Source organism: Argiope bruennichi, chromosome 4, assembly GCF_947563725.1.
Source record: "Argiope bruennichi chromosome 4, qqArgBrue1.1, whole genome shotgun sequence".
In the NCBI taxonomy this organism is placed as follows: Eukaryota; Metazoa; Arthropoda; class Arachnida; order Araneae; family Araneidae; genus Argiope; species Argiope bruennichi.
In genome coordinates, this window is record NC_079154.1 from 108,671,123 (window position 1) to 108,691,294 (window position 20,172).

At 26.7% G+C, this 20,172-nt stretch overlaps 1 protein-coding gene across 3 annotated transcripts in view; it reads right to left on the reverse strand.

The window, feature by feature from the left end:
• The window catches only part of LOC129966168 (diuretic hormone receptor-like), a 241,225-nt gene that overhangs the window by 88,416 nt on the left and 132,637 nt on the right, over positions 1–20,172 (reverse strand). The window lies entirely within an intron of this gene.

A 20,172-nucleotide genomic window follows, 5' to 3' on the forward strand; every position in this document is an offset into this window, starting at 1 on the left:
ATACTATAAAAATAGTACACGAACACCATACTTTAATGCCATCTGCTTTTGTTTAAATGTGTATCTTATAAATATAAAAATGGAAATAGTGTTGACATATTATTTAAATATGGAGCAAAATAATCTCAATGAAACGGTATAATAATAAAAGTAATCTTTAACACCGAAACAATTATATAATAAAACAAATCAAAAGCGTTTTTATTTTTTATTTTTACTATGATTACAACTAAAGTTTAAAGGTTATAATATCAGTGAATTGGGAGATACAACGTGAAAACACAATCTACAAGGTAGGCAGCAAGTTGAGAATTGCCAAATTTGGGTGTAATTTCATTTTGGTTTTAGGTGTTTACTAAGGAATTTAGGGGTGTCATATAAATATGCTTTTCAATTAAATACGAATAAAAATAATGATTTCTTTTAATAAATTCTCGACATTTTACAGCAAAAAAATTGCAATACTTTAAATGTTAAACTCTTCAATAATATCATAATTCCTTTCCTAACTTTAAACATTTTTAAAATATCTTAATTGTTTTTTACAATAACAATTTCATTTGACTTATTAATTGGTATAAATCAATGAGTGTTGTCACGATATTGAATAAATAACATTTTCACTTCTGTATAAATATTAACTTAAAGAAGCCTAAATTCGAATTTTCTCCGATTTAAATGTGTCCCTTCGAAGCAGAAATTTAAAGCTTCTTTATATTTCTTATTTAGATTTTGAATGTGTTTTTCATTATTTTTTGTTTTAGAAATTTAAGAAGATTATAATATTAACATTGAGTATTCAAATCATTGCTCTTGACATGCGAATTTGAATTAATATTAGTAGAGAAATTGAAATCAATATTATTAAGAAATTGCGATTAAGAAATTGAAATTTCTCTATAACACGTATTGTTAAAATCAATCTCTTTTTTATTTACAAAGAATTTCGTAAATGTACTTTGAATAGAAATCATTTTTCTTGCAGATAAGACATATATATTTTGAAATGATATACTTTTTAAGGCTGATAGCCTTTAATTAAATACATAATAATGCTTTATCGGATTTTCATGCACAAAGTGATTATAAAAGATATAAAAATATATAAATACATATGGAAGAAATAATAATATTCCAAATCTTTGTTTTGTAACATTTCATAAAGAAAAATAAAAGCTGAGTTACTTAAACAATTATTCTAAAAATTGATATCCAAAGACAAAAAAAGATTATGTATGTAAATTGAGGCTTTCGCGATGGAAAAATTCAAAACAAGCGCCATAACTCATTATATATGAATGTATTCAAATTTATTCATTTAATCAAAGCTCTCATTTCTCGCTAATGTAAATATTTTGTAGCCATTCATTGTTGTTATTCATTCACTCGCAAGTTTATATATATTATACAATTTTTCGAAGGCAAAAGAGAAATATTTTGATACATTATGCAATTTTGTTAATTTATTTATTAATAAACAATATTAGCATTGCTTTATAACATTTTACCACACTGACTCAGCTTAACGAGGGTCGAAAAGCTGGCACGTGTGAGCGAATAATAAACATCAGAAAAATGAAAAAATAACCAATTAATAATAATGAAAGTCTGTGTGCTCGCACTCTACAAGATAGACCATTTAACTTTAGCTACCACACTTGGCATATGCGTACTTTGGAAGATAAAAGGCGAAATTTTAATTATTAAATTAAGTTGAATCTCGATATTTCCTCAATAAGTTCAGAAAATATTATTGAGGAAAAAATAAATTTTATGCTGTTTCAAATTAAAAAAAACATAATTATTTGAATTTAATATTTTTGCATATTTATTGAATTTTATTTTTTACATATTTTTCATTTATTCCTATTAAAATATTACATTATTATCCTGTAATTCTAATCGTCTTCATGGTTTTCTCAAATGTTTAATTACTTGATTTTCCTCCATTGTTGAAAGCTAAAGAGGAAGAATTTTGTTTTATATCTGAGGAAGACAAATAAAAAAAAATTAAGTTACAATATCACAAAATCGATTATTTCGGTTTTTAATTGTGCAATAATGTTATGGGATTGCCTCGCTGTTACTTACTAAACTCCTCGAGATAGCCAGATGATGGATCTTTTCACCTGGGTGATCTCGCATCTGTTCATTAGCGACTACAGTGAAAGACCACATGTGGAATTCCTCGTCCAAGAGGTATTGATAGTGCCTTCAAAGAGAAAGGAGTGTCTAAACATCTGGATTCTAGATGTTTCTCATTGTGAAAGGACCTTCCCACGTCCCGTTGGCGCCGCTGAGAGATCATATTGCTGAACCCCGATTGGCACAAAGAGAGCTCAAATGACCAATGTAAATTAAGAGGCGGAGATTATTGCCGAAATAAAGTGCGAGATTTTTTTTTAGGAAGAGGAGAAATAAATTGCAGGAGACTGTTGGACTACGCCCACGAGTTCAGAATTCGAGAACCAACTGAGTTTCAAGAAAACCCTTCGACTTGGACTGTTGTATCTCCTACTACAGGTGTAAATAACTATTTATTTAATCAAGATTAGAACAAGTTGTTCTTTTGTATATATAGGGCTGTAAAATAAAGAATTGTCTGGAAATTCTGCTTCGTTATTTGATCAGTCTAGATCAAGACATTACAGCCTTCATTAGAAAGATCTAGATACATAATGAACAGATTCAAAGGCAATGAAAATAACTCAGTTTCATTATCAGACAATATTACGGAATCATGACCATGAAGTTATATCTATATAATTAAACTGGAATTAAATATTACCAATATCCCCGTCAAGTCAGGTGATGCTGTGATACAAGTAGTAAAAAAACTAAGAAAATTATATACATCAAAGAAAAAAAAAACTTATTAAAAAATAGAAAATCAGAAAAAAAAATTTAATGTATTTCCATAATGAATAAAGAGAATCAAGAATGAGCATTGTATTTAACGAAGTTTCATATAAAAAAAACAAATTAGCATAATATAAAAAATTGTTTAGAGTAACTTAAACCTTCTGAAACTTAATTATATTAAACTTAATTATAACCGGAAACTTAATTATATTAACAATGATTAAATATATTGTTTATATGTTTGGGCATTTAACTTCACAATGTCATATTTTAGCGCAGATTAGACAGATTATAGTGTGATTGAAAAAACGGCACTACATCTAAGACATTAGATGACTTAGACATTAGAGACTACCACTTAGACATTTTTTTTAAAAAAGAAAATGTGGTTTCATTTGTTTTGCAATCGATCATATGAACAATAATAAGTGAATATACGGAAGTCATAACCTAAATTGCTAACAGATATGAGAATTCTTAAACAATTCCTAATATGTAAATATTTTCAAAAACTTCATCATTGATAATTAAGGTAAAATTATCAATTATTTTCCGCAATTTGTTTTGCACTTCTAGGGCATATGTTGATTGATTTTTAGTCACCTGATGGAAAGTTTATGACATTCAAGATTACTTTACACGTGATGCATATAAACAAATTACCGATATTTCCTTTTGTTTAATATATGAATAATGAATGCTGAAACTACTGTAAAAATTGTTGTGGAAGTTTCTTCTATTAAAAAAAAATCAAATAATATATCATATTTATGTTATAATTTATTGTGCAAGCTTGAATGGCGACAGATTTTTGAACTACAACAATTTAAATCTTGAAAAAAATTCCCATGAAAGGCCCAGGGAAAAAGAGCCATACAAGAAGAGCGATGCTTGAAAAATGTTGTTTCTTCTTTCTTAGCGGTAGACATTTTTTATTTGACTACAGTTTCTCCTGAAAGATAAATAAGCGTTGAATTTAGTAAAAAGTCAGAGAGAACGCTCCACTTTGCAGCCTAGCTAAAAAAAAAGAGAAATTGACTTTCTCTAGACTTTGCTGGAAGAAGAGAACATATAACATTTTAAAAAAGAAGGAAATGGATAAAGTATGTCCTTTCAAAACAAAAAAAAAGAGAGAAAGAAAAAGGAATAAATCTCGGTCAATTTGTTTTTTGGTCTCCACACAGTAATTGCATTTCATTCGTGCCCAGTATTCTTTTTGCTAACGCATGCTAATTTATTGGAGATATAACCACAGAATCCGCTTCTTAAATTACTTTGCAGTCACTTAATTAAGTTGAATGCAAAAAATAGCCATGCTTTACTGCAGTCAGAAATTTGATTTCGTTCATAATAAAAGATAATTAAATACAAGTAACACGTATAAAAAAGCAACTAATTAGTAATTATCTAATAAATACAATGAAATTCCCATTATGAATGGCGTTATAATGCATAGATATAAAAGGAATCCATGGTTTGATTAATTATATCAAAATATTATCTTATCATCAAACTATAATAAAGGGGCTGAACGCAGATAATGATAGAACATGAGCAGATGTGAAACAAGAATACTTTAGAGAAAGTAAAATTTAAATGTTATGTTATTTGCAAAAGTGATAATAAATTATAAATTTTGAAATACACATATGTAGCAGTGACATTATTAATTCAGATATGTAACGCATGTGAAGTTTTGTCTACCTTGAATATCCATCATAATTCGCATGCTTACAATAATCATACAGTTTTATTACAAGTGCTTAAAATATGTGAAAAATATATATAAAATATCACTTACTATTTTTAAATATATCATAAATGATTTATAGTAGGATAAATCGATTTAGTTTATAAAAATATTTCGCTTATTTGAATTATAAAATATTAATGACATTTTTCTTTAATGAATTCGAATATATAAAAATTTTGATATACTTTTCTCCAGTCTGTTCATTATAAGAGGCATATTTGATTCAATCACCTAGTTTATTATAAATATTGAACAAGACACGAAAAAGTGTATAAAATGTTGTTTATTATATGTAATCATGAATGCAATCGGTGAATATTAATTGAAATGGTTTATAAAAACTATTTCTTGAATTTAAATTACAATTTATTTTAAAATAATTATTATTATTAAATATTCAATACAGCTGAAAAATAATTCTAATTTAATCAATTTGACTACAATAAAATAGTATATTTAAACTGGTTCATGTTTGATCATTTCATATCAAAATGTTATATTAAAGAATATTGTAAAGCTACTTTTAATGCCGCCTTTTGAAAACTTCAGAAGCTCCTTTTACATTTTGATTTGTCACAAATTTTAACACTTTCAAAATTTAATACTCAAATTGTCTATCATTTGTTTTTTAAATGCTTGTTTTTTTTCTTCTTGTTTGAACGCATTGAATAATTTATTTCAGTTAATAATATTGTCAATTTTTATTGAATTATTGTTTTATCACATTAGCTTCAAAGATACTTTATTAATCATGTCAAGCTTTGCTTTACCTAATTGTTAATTTTTGAAAGATGTTTATCATTAAAACCCTGCCTGGTATGTAGACTAAGAAAACTGAAAGGAACAAAAAAAATCTCTTTTAATATTTATCTTGTCATTTTTCTGTCTCGAGATTCATACTCAACTGCCAGAATTCTCAATTTATTATCACAAAAGAAAAAAGGAAGTAGTAGTTGCACAAAAAGGCGTTTGCTAGTTTCTTACAAAAAAAAAATAGGTATATTATATTTAAATTGCATCGCGCCCACCTTTATAGAAGAAAGAAATCTATGATATCTTCCAGAATGTACACGAAAATTCGTTTTCAAGAGATAGAAGAGATATGAAATGTTTTTCTAAAGGAAATATCAAATTACCTTATTTTTTCTCTCTCGCGAATAAAATGAGGTTTCATACGATCGTGTGACAAATTGTTAACGGTGTAAATCACGTTTTTCTGCATGCCCAACTAATTGGTTTTGGATTCGAAACAAGTGAATTGGGGTGTAATTATAAATTACATCATGACATGATTTGTTTTAACTATTCACCTGTTTTATGTTTTACTGCGACAATAAAAAGAAGATAATTATTGTTGTATAGCGAATATGTATTTTTTTCTTTTTCACTGAAAAAAAAGAAATAATTGATTCTTGGAGAAAAACTGAAAATTTTTATTATAAAGATTGAAAAGCTAGATTTGGAAAAATATAAATTAATTATTCATGAATTATTTTTTTTAATTTTCCAAATTAAAGTATCCAATAATGGTTGATAATTTCTTCTCGTATACTTTTATTTTGGGAGAATCAGGATATCGAATTTGTTTCAGGAATCAGGAATCAGGTTGTTCATGAATCAGGTTTTGTTCAATATTATACCTAACTATCGGGCTATCAAAAGTATTCATGAGAATTTGTTAATTTTATCAGATGATTAGCTATACCTGAGGCTCACTTGTAGTTATTTTTATATATGCTAAAAAAAAGGAAAAATTATTTACTTTTATTATGTACATTATTCAGATTTTTATATTCAATTCCTGAATAGGTTTTAAAGTTCAAACAATCGAATTATTCTCAATTTCTTTATTAACAATTTTGGGCTTACCGTTTGTTGCATCTGTGCAAAACTTTCATTCCAGAATGTTGCAATATGAAATTAACTGTAGCAAAAATCATGAAGTTTTTATTTTGGTTCCACTAACTTTAAGAGATTAAATGTTTACTTAAGAGATTCATTATTTTAACATTACTAAATGTTATTCTGTCTCATATGCTTAATACTTCTTTGAATAAATACTGATTTAAGAACACCCGTAGATGTCCCAAAACTGACATCTCTAAAAACAGAACATAAAAGTTTAGAAAATTCAGATAATGCTTAAGTATATAAGTTCATTAAGAAGGATAAAAATGAGATGTAATGAAATGAGAATCCAAATGAAAGCAATGTTGCTTTTTAAAAATATTTTGGGTTGTGTTTATGTTTTATGGAAATAGCTTTGCGTGCGATAAATTCTGAGACTCGCATTCATATCTATAATATTCATATTATTTTTAATGTTTTATAAACAGATTTGGATTTTAATCTCTGATTATATGATCGTAAGTGTTGACGGTGAAAAATATGAATATAGTTTAATTACAAGAAAGCTTAAAAAAAGCTAAAAATCTGTAGACGGAAAAATCGAAGCTAGAAGATATTTATCGTTGACAAGAAGCAATTGAAATAGAATAATTTTCAGTGAATTTCAAATAAAAAATAACCTTTGAAAACCAATTGATACTCAAATTCGAATCATTAAACAATTTGAAAGTGCTAAAATATGGGATAAAACATGTTAAACTGTAGCATAAATTATGATATTAAATGATGCTTATATACATATTACATATTAAATGTATTACATATTAAATGATGCTTATATACATATTACATATTAAATGTATTACATATTATATGATGCTTATATACATATTACATATTAAATGTTTTGCATATTAAATGATGCTTATATACGTATTGCATATTAAATGTTTTACATATTAAATGAGGCTTATATACGTATTACATATTAAATGTTTTAGATATTAAATGATGCTAAATTAAAACATAAAAAAATAGTTCAAAGATAGATGAAAATAGTTCAAATTCAGTAGCTAAATATGCTTGACGTAAAATGATGAGAAATAATATATACACACACCCATACACACACGCACGCACACACTGATAAGCAGACATATACAAGTACAAATACACTCATATAAAATTTATGAATAACGATAAGGAGAGAAATGGGGAAATGAGTATATTTTTCCGCGGGAGGATAAAATTTATACATTGAGACAAAGGCGGAAAAGTTTGCTCGCACTAAAACATAAGAACAAAGGTGTAAGTAGTTTTTCCATTAATACTTTTTTGAGAGATATTTTTATAAAGACTTCTTTGCACTTGCCGATTTAGGGAAGAGAATCTTAGGTATCTCTAAATAAACGTCATTGACGTTATGTATTTTTATCTCTATGCTTGCAGCGTGAGAATTATATATTCAGAAAATTTTAAAGAGCGTATTAGAAACAATTAAATAAAAAATGGTATTTGGATCTGAAAATAACAGAACATTTTAGAATAAAGTAATACGGGATAATTTGAGATACAAAAATAGGAAATTCATCAAGATTTAAGTATATTATTATTACAAATATATATAAATGTGATTAATTTTATCCTATTTTAAAGTAACGCAGAAAACATGTGTGAATTGATTGAAACAAAGGATATTTATCTTTCTTCGAATGCATCTAATAAAATTTTTCCTTTTCTAATTAATCATTATAAGAATTCTGGAATTGACAGCAACTTTATGGATATTGAATTCGTTATTGAAAACTATATAAGTTTTTAAGGACAATATGTATAAATCGGATGTTTCTGAGAATCAGGAGTCAATTTAGTTTTATCTGGAAAATCACGCCAAAATGCAAAACATTTGTTGATAAAATCTTTTATTATTTAAATAAACAGCAATTTAAAGAAATCCGATATTTTTCATCAAAGAAAATTTTCAGTTTCTTGTTTTAGCCCTCAAAATAAAAGCAGATCCGTAAAATTTTTAATTCCCAGTAGTGTATTGCTTCCAACATATCTTTATCATTAAAATAAATTCTCAAAATTATTTTGAATATACTCTGTAAAGCACTACATTAAATATTTAATAAATCCGCCATTCAATAAAATTGATCGAAATTCAATAAATATTTCTTTTGTTTCAATGATATTTCTAGGAAGTAAATTCCTCTTTTGTCTACCCCATATTAAAAGAAAATACATGTGTTAAATACATGTGCCATTTTTTGAGAAAAAATACTAAGAGTATTAAATGTCAGTACTGCATCAATGTATTAGCTTCACATTCAGTATTTGAGACATGATCTATACAATGTTTTTTGTCAAAACTTTTTTCAGTTTTTAATCTTATTACTTGTGCTCAAAACAAGAATACGTTGTTTTGTGTTGCAGATAACATATGTGGAGCTTGCTTTTCAATAGTATCACTTCATATGTCTAAGAATGATATAACATGTACGAATTTTCATTAACGACATGTGTCAAAGCGATTGATGCAAGGCAAAATGAAAAACGCTACTGAAACGCTATAGTCTACCATCATAAAACTATGGGAAACTGAACATTTAGAGATTCCAAATGCAAATTACTTATAAAACGAAGAATATCACTTTGAAAGATTGTAAAATATCCATTCTATTTCTGATGAAGGTAAAACAGAACTTGAACTGCAAGTGCTTTGGTATTGGCATCCTGAGCATTTGCTCAAAGATTAACTATCCTTCTAAAACCCGAATCAACATAAGTGCCATTTCATCATTCTAAGGAATAGAAAAACGTACAAAAAACGGGACGTTTCAAAGTGAGTAGTGCAAAACCAAATCTGAAATGATTCAGGATCGCGGTAGTTTGTCACCGTAAACCTCTGGGAATAGCTGAAAAATGAAAGATATCAGTTGCAAACTACTTGTGAAAGGAAGAATATGCTTTAAAAGATTGCAAAAAGTTCTAGCCAGAAAGAGAATGGAAAATAAATGTCGTGATTATTGGACAATCTGCGCATGTTCATCGATGTAAATTATCCCACCAGAAATCGAATAAAAGGATTTTGTGGCATACGAAATTATTTCTTTTTAAAAAGCAGAATTTAGAATTTTTTTCTACAACGCTTTGGGAAAACAAAAGTGTATCAAAGTTGATTCCTTATTACATAACTGTTTCCAGCTAAGAACAAACAGTGATATTTCATAGTACAGTCTGTATCTTAGTTAATTTATTTTTACACATTTATTTCCAAAGGACAAAAGTTTTGAAAAATTCACAATTTCTTACGTTGTTGAAATTAATAAATTCTTGACGAAACTATACATTTTTAAAATAAAGCAATTTATCACAAAAGGAAATGTCACAGCTTGTGGCAAAGATTTCCCAAATAAACGATAAATCTGAAAATTATTTTGTTGCTAGTGTAGATATTTAATATTTAACATAAAAAGTAGATTCCCTTAATTTAAACTATTAATTAAAATCTTTTAATTATCTATTAAAAGTATTTGTCCAAAAATATTTTTACGCAGATAATTATTCATTAAATAAAACATTATTTTTTTGAAAGGAAAAATATACTAATTAAGAAAAAAATTATTTGAAATGAAATACTTGTTATACGAATACATAGAAACGAATACTTGCTATAAAAAGAAAATATAAAAAGGGTTATTTTTGCTTTTAATAACAATTTTAATCGCAAAATCATGCCCTTTTTGAATTCTATTAATTATTTATAATACATTAGTTATTTCTCAGCATTTTAAGATAGTAATTTCCATATGGTATTCTTTGCTTTTATAGTTATAATTCCTACCCAATAATTTATATAATTTTTAATTGTATTTTGCTATCAACAGATCAAAGATCATTACCGAACTATCAGCATTCAAAAAAGATCAATCATGGAACAAAGAACATTCAACAAAATAAATTAACTAATTGAAGAAAAAACACTTGCTACAATTTATTTTTTCTCTCATTTCAAAGTATTTACTTCTAAAGAATAGTTAAAATAATTTAACTATTTTGTATTTTAAATTTTCTACTTTCTGCAAAGAGTGTGATTAGATTATGCCACTTTCACTGCAAAAATCTTAACGCTTGATGTTCAAGGGCTTTGTGAGGCTAATATCATTAAAGCAAAGAGCAACGCGTGATGAAAGTAACAGACTACAGCTCATGCTCCTGTCTCCTTTTTGTCATGGTGTTGTGATAAGAAAGGCTTTAAGTTTAATAACAAGTTTCCTATGTTATAAAAAGATAAAAATTTTCATCTCTTAGATTCTTCTTCGATGATATAAAAAAGATCTAACAGGAATTCTCTTACGAAGAATAAAAACAAAGCACTTGATATTTATATTGGATTATGCTTTATGCAATTGAAAATGCTAGTTCAATAGTGAAATATAAAATGAAATAATTTAACAACACAAGTTAAAAGAACAATTTAAAAAAAACCTTAGTGTAAACAAATTCCAACGTCTGGTAAATATTATAAAATGTAAAAAATAAATAAATAAATCTTAAATTAAAAAACAAAACAATAATACTAACAATATGCTTATTATTTGTATTGATTATAATGAAAGCCTCTTTAAATAACTAAATAGTGCTTTTGTTCGTTAGATGAAATATATAAAATTTAATTATACTTTATAAAAAATTTAGAAAGTATTGTATGGTACTGAAATACATGAAATAAATTAAAAGAAGACATTTATATTCCTTCAATATATACAATTCCTTCTATGCATATTAACAGTTTTTTCATCTAAGCAAGACCATTTTTTCATCTAAGCAGCATGCAAGATCACATTATATTCAAAATATTCATTACATTTTATGATTATTATAATGGTAAGTAAATTATGAATTATGCTATTTCAAGATTCTAAGCAATTCGATTGAATCTGAAAATTTAATCGAATATTTCAAGAATTAGAGACAGAAAATTGGCGCTCTGGAAATTATTCCCAACCTTCAAAGCTTGAACAAAACAAATTCAGCTGCCCTATATTCAAATGATCTATCTTGTAAAAACCGAATAGACAGACCCATATACACTTAAAACTCCTCATTCCTAAGATTATTCGAAATCAGATGCCTCAGAATACTGCAGCGCCCAAATTTCTCTTTTTCAAATACAAGAAAAATTACTTATCTTTCCCCTCAAAACTATATAGCCAGTGATCTAAAGTAATTAATACACAAGAGACTAGCAAAAACAGTCAGTAATATAAAGTAATTAATACACAAGAGACAAGCAATAACAATCAGTGATCTAAAGTAATTAATATGCAAGAAACTAGCAATAACAGCCAATGATCTAAAGTAATTAATACACAAGAGACTAGCAATATCAGCTACTTTTCTAAAGTAATTAATATACAAGACATGACCATGCTTGAATTTTGGCCTGGACATCCTTTCAGATCTTTCAGAAAAATATCTGCCCCCCAACCCATCTGGCCGAACGTCTCTAGTGTACAAAGTTCTAGGCATGGCGAATCTCATTTAAAAAAAGAAAGGGCATGGAAATTTCGCGGTGATATGCAAACATCTCGGTTGCTCACCGTAATTTCGTTGAATGGACATTTCGGATTTTTAATATTAATAGTTTTGAGCAAAAGTCCGTATGTTTGCAAATTCGCTTTCGTTAGTAATATAATCTCAGTCATGAATTAAAATAGATTTTCTATTTATCTTGAAGCTCAAAAATCCTTTCATATCATTTAAAATTTCGAATAACTTTTTCGATAGCAATTTCCACCGAATTATTGCAATAGAAACAATTCATGCAAAATTATTTCTTAAAAATGTATAAAGTTGTTATGAATATTAGTAAATTTAGATGGTCCCCCGATTCCTTGAAGAATGACCGCAAAGAACGAAGATTTATGTTACGATATTTATAGTTTTAAAATAACAATAAACAGCGGGTGCGGCAATTCTAAAATTGGCCAAACAGAAAGTTCAAGATTTCAATATGCATAAGCGTAAAAACATGAAATAACATTTGGAAATATGAATACTATTTGAAGCTGAAATATACGCTTACTGAGATGAAAATTGCTTAAATCCAAATACAATAGAATATATGAAACAAGAACGCATTCAAATACTCATAAGAATTGGAATATCTCGGAAATATGTAATCTGAGTTTCTGGGGAGAGGTTAGCCAGAAGCTGAATGAAAAATTTTATTCAAAGATACATTACAGTTATTTTTTCACTATGGAAACACAGAAAGAAATATAAATGTCAAAAGTGCACGATGTAATCAGTTGTTGAAAGGTTACTAGCGTGAAATCTAAAAACTGTAACTTAAAATAATCATATGGAACGTACCTACCGACTATCAGCATAAAAAGATATCAACCGAAAGGAAAAGATGTTTTCTCTCTGTCTCTCTCTCTCTGTGTATATATATATATATATATATATATATATATATATATATATATATATATATATATATATATATATATATATATATATATATATATATATAAATTCAGATTCGTAACCTGTAGCACTGGTAGTTATAATTACTATACGGGTAAACATTTCTTTAAATACTTAAAAATTATCCTGGACAAAATAAAAAATGAAGACAACTTTATTATTTCTAGTAACAAAGAAGTATTGGATTTTCTTAAAGATAACAACATTAATAAACTTAATACTTTTGATTTCGAAAATTTATACACTAATCTACCTCATGAAAAATTAATAAAGGTCTGCACTTTTATATATGATGAATATTTAAATGAAAATATCATTCCTAAAAATAACTGGCTTCAGTTATGTAATTTTAATATTACTGAAAATTACGTGTTTAATGGTATTAATTTTTATAAACAAGTTAAGGGCATTCCAATGGGGACAGCTTTCTCAAGTGCTTTAGCTAATATTTTCCTGCATTACTATGAGAAAAAAATAATTAAATATAATTTAATAAACGGGTGGAGATATATTGATGACCTACTTTTGATTAACTTCGACAATACTAATATTATTACTAATTGCTATCCAAAAGATTTAATTCTAAAAGATACAAATAAAAATCAACTTGAGGCTACCTTTCTGGATTTAAAAATCGAAATTGCTAATGATAAAACAATAGTTGGTATATACGATAAAAGGGATGATTTCAACTTTAAAATAACAAAACTATGTAACTACCATTCCAATCTAAACTCTAAAATGTTCAAAAATCTAATTTTCTCACAAGTTAACAGGATCAAAAGGGTTTGCAATAATAAAAATTCTTATGTTGAAGCATCAAATATCCTCCTTAAAAATTTAATTAAAAATGATTTTCCTAGAAATTACTGTAATGTCAATTTTTTAATTAAACAAGGTATGGTTTGGGATTAATCCTTTGGCTTAAATAAAAATAGAACTTTACTTGCATATTGGATCACTCAATAGATGGCGCTGGGTGCCTACCTCTGTTTACATAATTTACCGTTAACTTTTTTAAAAACAGGAAATCACAATCGATTGTTTAAAGCTTCCTTGACTGTTGGATGGTATGTGCTGGCTTTTTCGTTTTTAATTTTAATTTTAATTTTAATGCTGTTTTTGTTTTTTTGTTATTGTTTTTATTGTATTTTTACTTTGTTGTGGTTCTTTTTTTCTAATTTGTTATTTTGTATTTCCTTTCTGTTAAAATGGTATATCTCTTGAGCATAATTTCAGGGGATTTTCGGGTCACGAGGAATCATTATTAGACAAAGTCTGTATGTCCTCACAGAAAAAATCCCTTTATTTGAATCCCTGCCTGAGGGTGACCCTTGAAAAAGTCTTCAGGCCGGATTCTTTTTTTAATAATTTTTTTGGTTTAATTTTTATTTGATTTTTGTTTTTCCTTTTAACTTGATTCTAATACTTTTGTATCAATTCATCTGTGTTTTAGAAGTAGCTGCAATTGCGCTCTCTAAATACTATGAAGTTCCTTTTTGGTTTTAGTGTTTAAATAGGTAATAAATTTTAGTTGCGATTGCGAAACTGTTTTGTTTCGTTTTCATTTTAGTTTCGTTTTCAAACTTTTTCTTACTTTAGATTGGTTATATATATATATATATATATATATATATATATATATATATATATATATATATATAATGATTGAATAGAAGTTGGCACTTCAAAGTCCTCCTCCAAGCATTTGTAATAATAATTAATTGCTTAATACAATTGATTTCATTAATAAGCTAAGTCAAGCGATGGATTTAGTGAAGGCGTAGAAACGTTTATTGAAACAATCCAAAACGCAACTTTGTTTACATTTGACTGTATTCATTAGGTACTATTTAATAAAAACGATTTTTGCGAACTGCAAATTAGTTCATGTGTATTTGTGTGTGTATGAGTGAGAGAGAGTATGTGTGTGTGAGAGAGAGTGTGTGTAGTTGTATGAAATGATATCTCTAAATCTAAATTAAACCTAATTATTTTGATAATTTTTATTCTCATTTAACCCGTATTAATTTAATTCTAAAGTGTTCTCTAACTTCCTGATCCAATTACATCTTTTTTAAATTTAATTAATGCTACACAGACTCTGTAAAATTACTGAAATCGGTAAGTTCTCACACTCCGAGTAAAGGTATAAAAATCTTTCAAGCTATGGAAATTTTTAAAAGATACCTACAATTTCCTTACTTAAATCGACACGTGTAAAGAAATCTCTATCAGAATCTCATAGTATAAAACCACTGGGAAAAATGTTTCTGTCTTTTTCGCTCTTTCTACTCATGTATCGCTTGAGAACGGATGTCATATTCGTCCTCGTTTTTTGTATATAAATTATGCCTCCTGGGATAGAATAAAAGCATAGTTTTAAAATTGAAAAGTGTCTTCTATTCGACCACGATGTATATTTGATAAACAAAAAATAATAATAAACATCTACAACATCTAAAAGGAAAAATGGTACATAGTAATTAAAATGCTATTTTAAGAAATCTAATAATTATAAATTTTTGATAACTAACGCATTTTATATTTTTATACAGATTTCGAGTCCTAAAAATCATATGTATCAAAATATTCATGAGAAATTAACATTTTATATAAAAATAAACATTTTCTGTTTGAGATTAAAATTGAGTGAGTTATGTAAATTATAAAATTATTTTCATACTATAAGGTCCAATTTTATACCACTGCGTTGGCCATTTCATCAAGAACACGCCAATAAACGCACACAGTTACCTCAAGGTTGATTAGTCTAGAATTATAAAATTGCTGATTGTCCTTGATTATTTATGTTCAAAGTTTCATAACTAGGTCAAATTAGATCATATAAGATAGAAACATTTTTTTAATGTAAAAGTTGGAGATTAAAAAAATATTTGATTGAATAAGAATACAAACGATTGTATAAAATTTCTATTTCCTAATCTTTTCAGATATACATTCATTGGCATAAAATATTATTACAAGTGATGTCACTCAGTGAAGTAAAACATTATTACATACGTTATTTAAATCTTTTTGTGGGTAAAATTAAAAATTGAATTTTACGAAGACTCAAAGATGAATCAGATTTAGTTTTATTACTAAGTTTTATTATTATTATAAAATTATTTTATTATTTATCAGATTTAGTTCATATTTCTATTAAACATATTCGATTTTAACAAAATAAGTTTTTGTTTAATCTCTTCCACTTCATTTTAATTCTCACATTTTATGGAAGCTGACAGAAAAATCAGGACATTCAAAGTATAATGAACCGAACGACATAAGGCTTCTATAATGTTATAAGTTATATCATTATCAAAATGTAAAGTTTAAACATATTTTGCTGAAAAAAACTATTCAGAGAACAAGTTGTATAAAAATTTAATTGAAAATTTTGAAGATCATTAATCTCGGTCAACCAGATGGTCACCAAAGACGGCTAGTTAATAATGAAATCAGTGCATATATGTATGTTTGCGCTCTACAAGCCAGACCGTTTGATCTACAGCGTTTTTGCTAAATTTTGGCAATATTTTTTTTAAGTTATTTTATCTGATTTTGCAACAAAAGATTGCATTGTTTTTATTGATATTCAAACCCATTTCAGTGTTTCATAAAATATTTAATAGCGCGATTTTCTTCTTATGTTGAAATCTGAATAAAAATTATTCTGTTTAATATCTGTGTAGTGAAATAAGTTTTTTATTTGTATAATCTATATACAAATAAAAAAGTGAATTACATTATTTCAAATTTCAAAAGATGGTCGAATCTGATATTTACGCTTTAAATAGCACCATAAAGTTGTGGAATTTTCTCCATTAGAAATATATACGTGCACAATAAACAGAGCTTTAAAATGCAATGCATTAGTGATAGTAAATTTGGTTGAACTATAGATATGAAGTTATATCTAAATGATTTACCTGAATTCAAATGCAACCAATATTTCCGGTGAACCAACTTGTCGTCCTCGACGACAAGTAAATATATAAACATGTATTAAATGGGAAATGTCTTATTGATTTAAGAATTAATTCTTCAGTTTTAATGAAAAATAATTATTATTTATAACTATGAAAAGCCTCTCAAACCAGAATGAAACAATGCATTTCAAAAAGCATGCATCAGAAGATACTCATAACTAATATATAATAGAATAATATATAAATAATACAAGACAGAATAATACATAATTAATATATAACACAGTAAACAATAAAAATAATTTTTATCAACATTTCATTAAATATCTAAAAATAAAACAGATTAAATTTTTGGCCATAATAGGACAGTATTTTGGGAGAAATTGCAAGAATAATATATTTCAGAAGTTTTCCCAACTGGAAAATGCATATAATATATCATATGATGATATAAAATTTTAATAAAGAATTAAAACAAATAATTTTAGAATGAAATAGTTATAATAATAGGAATATATAGTAAAAAAATGTAGCTTATTTTCAATCGATACGAAATTCAAATATTGAATATTTTAAAACACAATTTCAAAAAGGAAGACAGATTTCTGATCTATATTTGCTTTTGAAAATTGAGGAAATCTATATCTATGACAGACATAATACATGCAAATATTTTGATGACTTCTGAATTTATGAACACGAACTGATTTTAAATCCAGATATAAGATCCATGCTGAAGTAATCTTATTTCTGGAGCTATATGAGAATTTCAGTAACAATATTTATTCAAATGAAAAATATTTGGCTTAAAAAGCATTTAAATTTTTATTTTTTGAATGAACTTGGTTTAATAGAGCTGATATTCAATGCTCTGTGCTTAGAAATAGAATGAATTTTACTATGAACAGGAAAAATTTGCAGAAGTTCTTTTGATATCAATCCTTTTGATTTCATTTACTCTGTATAAATTTATAGGAGATAGAATTAGATTGATTGCAGTTAACAAATAGTTATTTTTATATCGAGACTTAGAAATTTGAGCAAATTGCTGTATTCTTGAGAAGAAAATTGTATCCTATCTAATATTAGATACAACACCTTACATTATTTTGAAATTATAAGATTTTACAATAATTTGAAATTATTACAATTTTTATTAATACTTATAAAATTTTCTTTAAAAAATTAAAGTGCACTAGTCTTTTTAAATTTCTCTCAAGGTAAATCAGACATCTGTACCAGTGCAATTTTCTTAATTTAAAAAGGTTGCTTATGGGTAAAATATCTGCGTACGGTTTTGATGTTTAATAATCATTCAACAAATTGCTCTTGGGAATTTCGAATTGAAAAATATGAAAAAAATGTGCTCTTTATAATTATAATAAATTTAAAATGCGTATGAATCACGAAAAAGAACCCCGTATTTTTTACCTATTTTCCTTACATACTCGTATGAAAAGGTATGCATAATATACAAAACATAATATAAAATATTTTATTTGAAATTTAGATTTAAAATCTATTTGAATGCGATGCTTCAGCTTGCCACCAATATGATATTTCAAATAAGCAGGCGGCATAATTTCGCCAACCTTTTTGCTGATATATCAAATAATATTTTGCGTTGCTGACTACACTGGAAGCATGGTATTTTAGTATTTTGGCGATGTTAAGAGAAATATTAAAGTAAATATCAACCGAGACGAACTTGGATGCTTAAGATCTTTATGAACTTGAAAAACTGTATATGAGTTTCTCATTAAAATGACATCGATCATTCCAAAGCTGAAATCTAGCCGCCATTTGCCATCATGAATTTCGTTGTCGCAAAATATTAGAGATTATGATAATAGATAAATATTAGCGTATTGGCACTGATTTCAAGTTGGTAGAGATCGTTCATCGCCAGAGTACAATTTTTCGCCTAATACTAGCGACAACGTAGTTTAAATAGACATCAAAACATATAAAATATTGGATTCAGATGATGGCTTGTTGGTATTGCTACCTTGATATTTGAAGAGTATAGAAAACATTTTTTGTATGATGTCACTGTTGTTACTTATGAATGGAGTTTTCGTTTGTGTGTCTTTCCATATGGTTATTATTACAATAATAAAGTTTCAATGAGTTAGATTCCTTAAATTCCAGGTATATGTCAAATTTTGCCTTCAAATTCATCATTATGAAAAAGCAAAAAGAAAATCTCTTTTTTCCTTCGTCGTGTTATTAAATTACATGAAATACAACTTCATTTACAATTATCATTTTTAACACGCAAACTTTTTTTCATATTTCTTTAAAAAAAATTTACATTCCCGATTAGTTTAAATTTTACCTGCCCATCAAGACTTATTTATAAGTAATATATTTCATTAAAACTTTAATACGCGTAGTTTTTTTATATGCAAGGTATAATATCATCAAGTGAAATAATAAAAGAAGGAAGGTAATGCACAAATTGGTGAAAATACAGCATGAGAATCATTTTGACAAGAAAGAAGGGACATGTTTAGAATTCCTAGGTGTTTGAAAACTGTTCGTTTGGATAAAATTTTGAAATTGCCGCTGGATTACTTAAAAATTACAAAAAAATAATTACCGGAATATTTTTATTGATACCAATAAATAATGCGCAGTCATTTTGAGTAATATTTATTCTTTTACAGTTCTCTGGTATATATATTTATCACATACAAAAGATTTTTTCTGAGGGTTCAAAAATATTTTAAAATGATAAATAGAATAGTCAGATGCTTAAAATTCGTTGGGCTACTTAAATAGCTCAGAACTACATTAATTATATAGTTAAATATCATTTAGAATCAAAAATGGTAAATATACTTACCACTGGCCATTCATGATGCGAGGAATTTCGTAAAGATATCAAATTCCAACGTCTGTCATTAAGTTTTAACTCCCAGAATTTTTTCAAAAATAAAACACTGCGCTACATATATCTATGATACTCTTATATTTAATTATCAGTATTCGTTACTGAATTTGTTTTATTTAAATTCAAGATTCATTTTTGAAAATGAACAAAAGCTGTTGATGCAGATGGAGTTTATTAAAATTCAAAAACTCCCTGTTAAACATTTTATGGATATTTTGACTTCACTTTTGGGGTGCTCAATATTTGAATACTGTAATTTATGACATTTTTAGTTTATTTATTAATGTTAAACTTGGTTAATAATTAATAAAAATTGCATCAGATTGCAGCAGTTTTATATTTATGCAACGTAGCTATCCACCTCGTTTTACCAAATACAA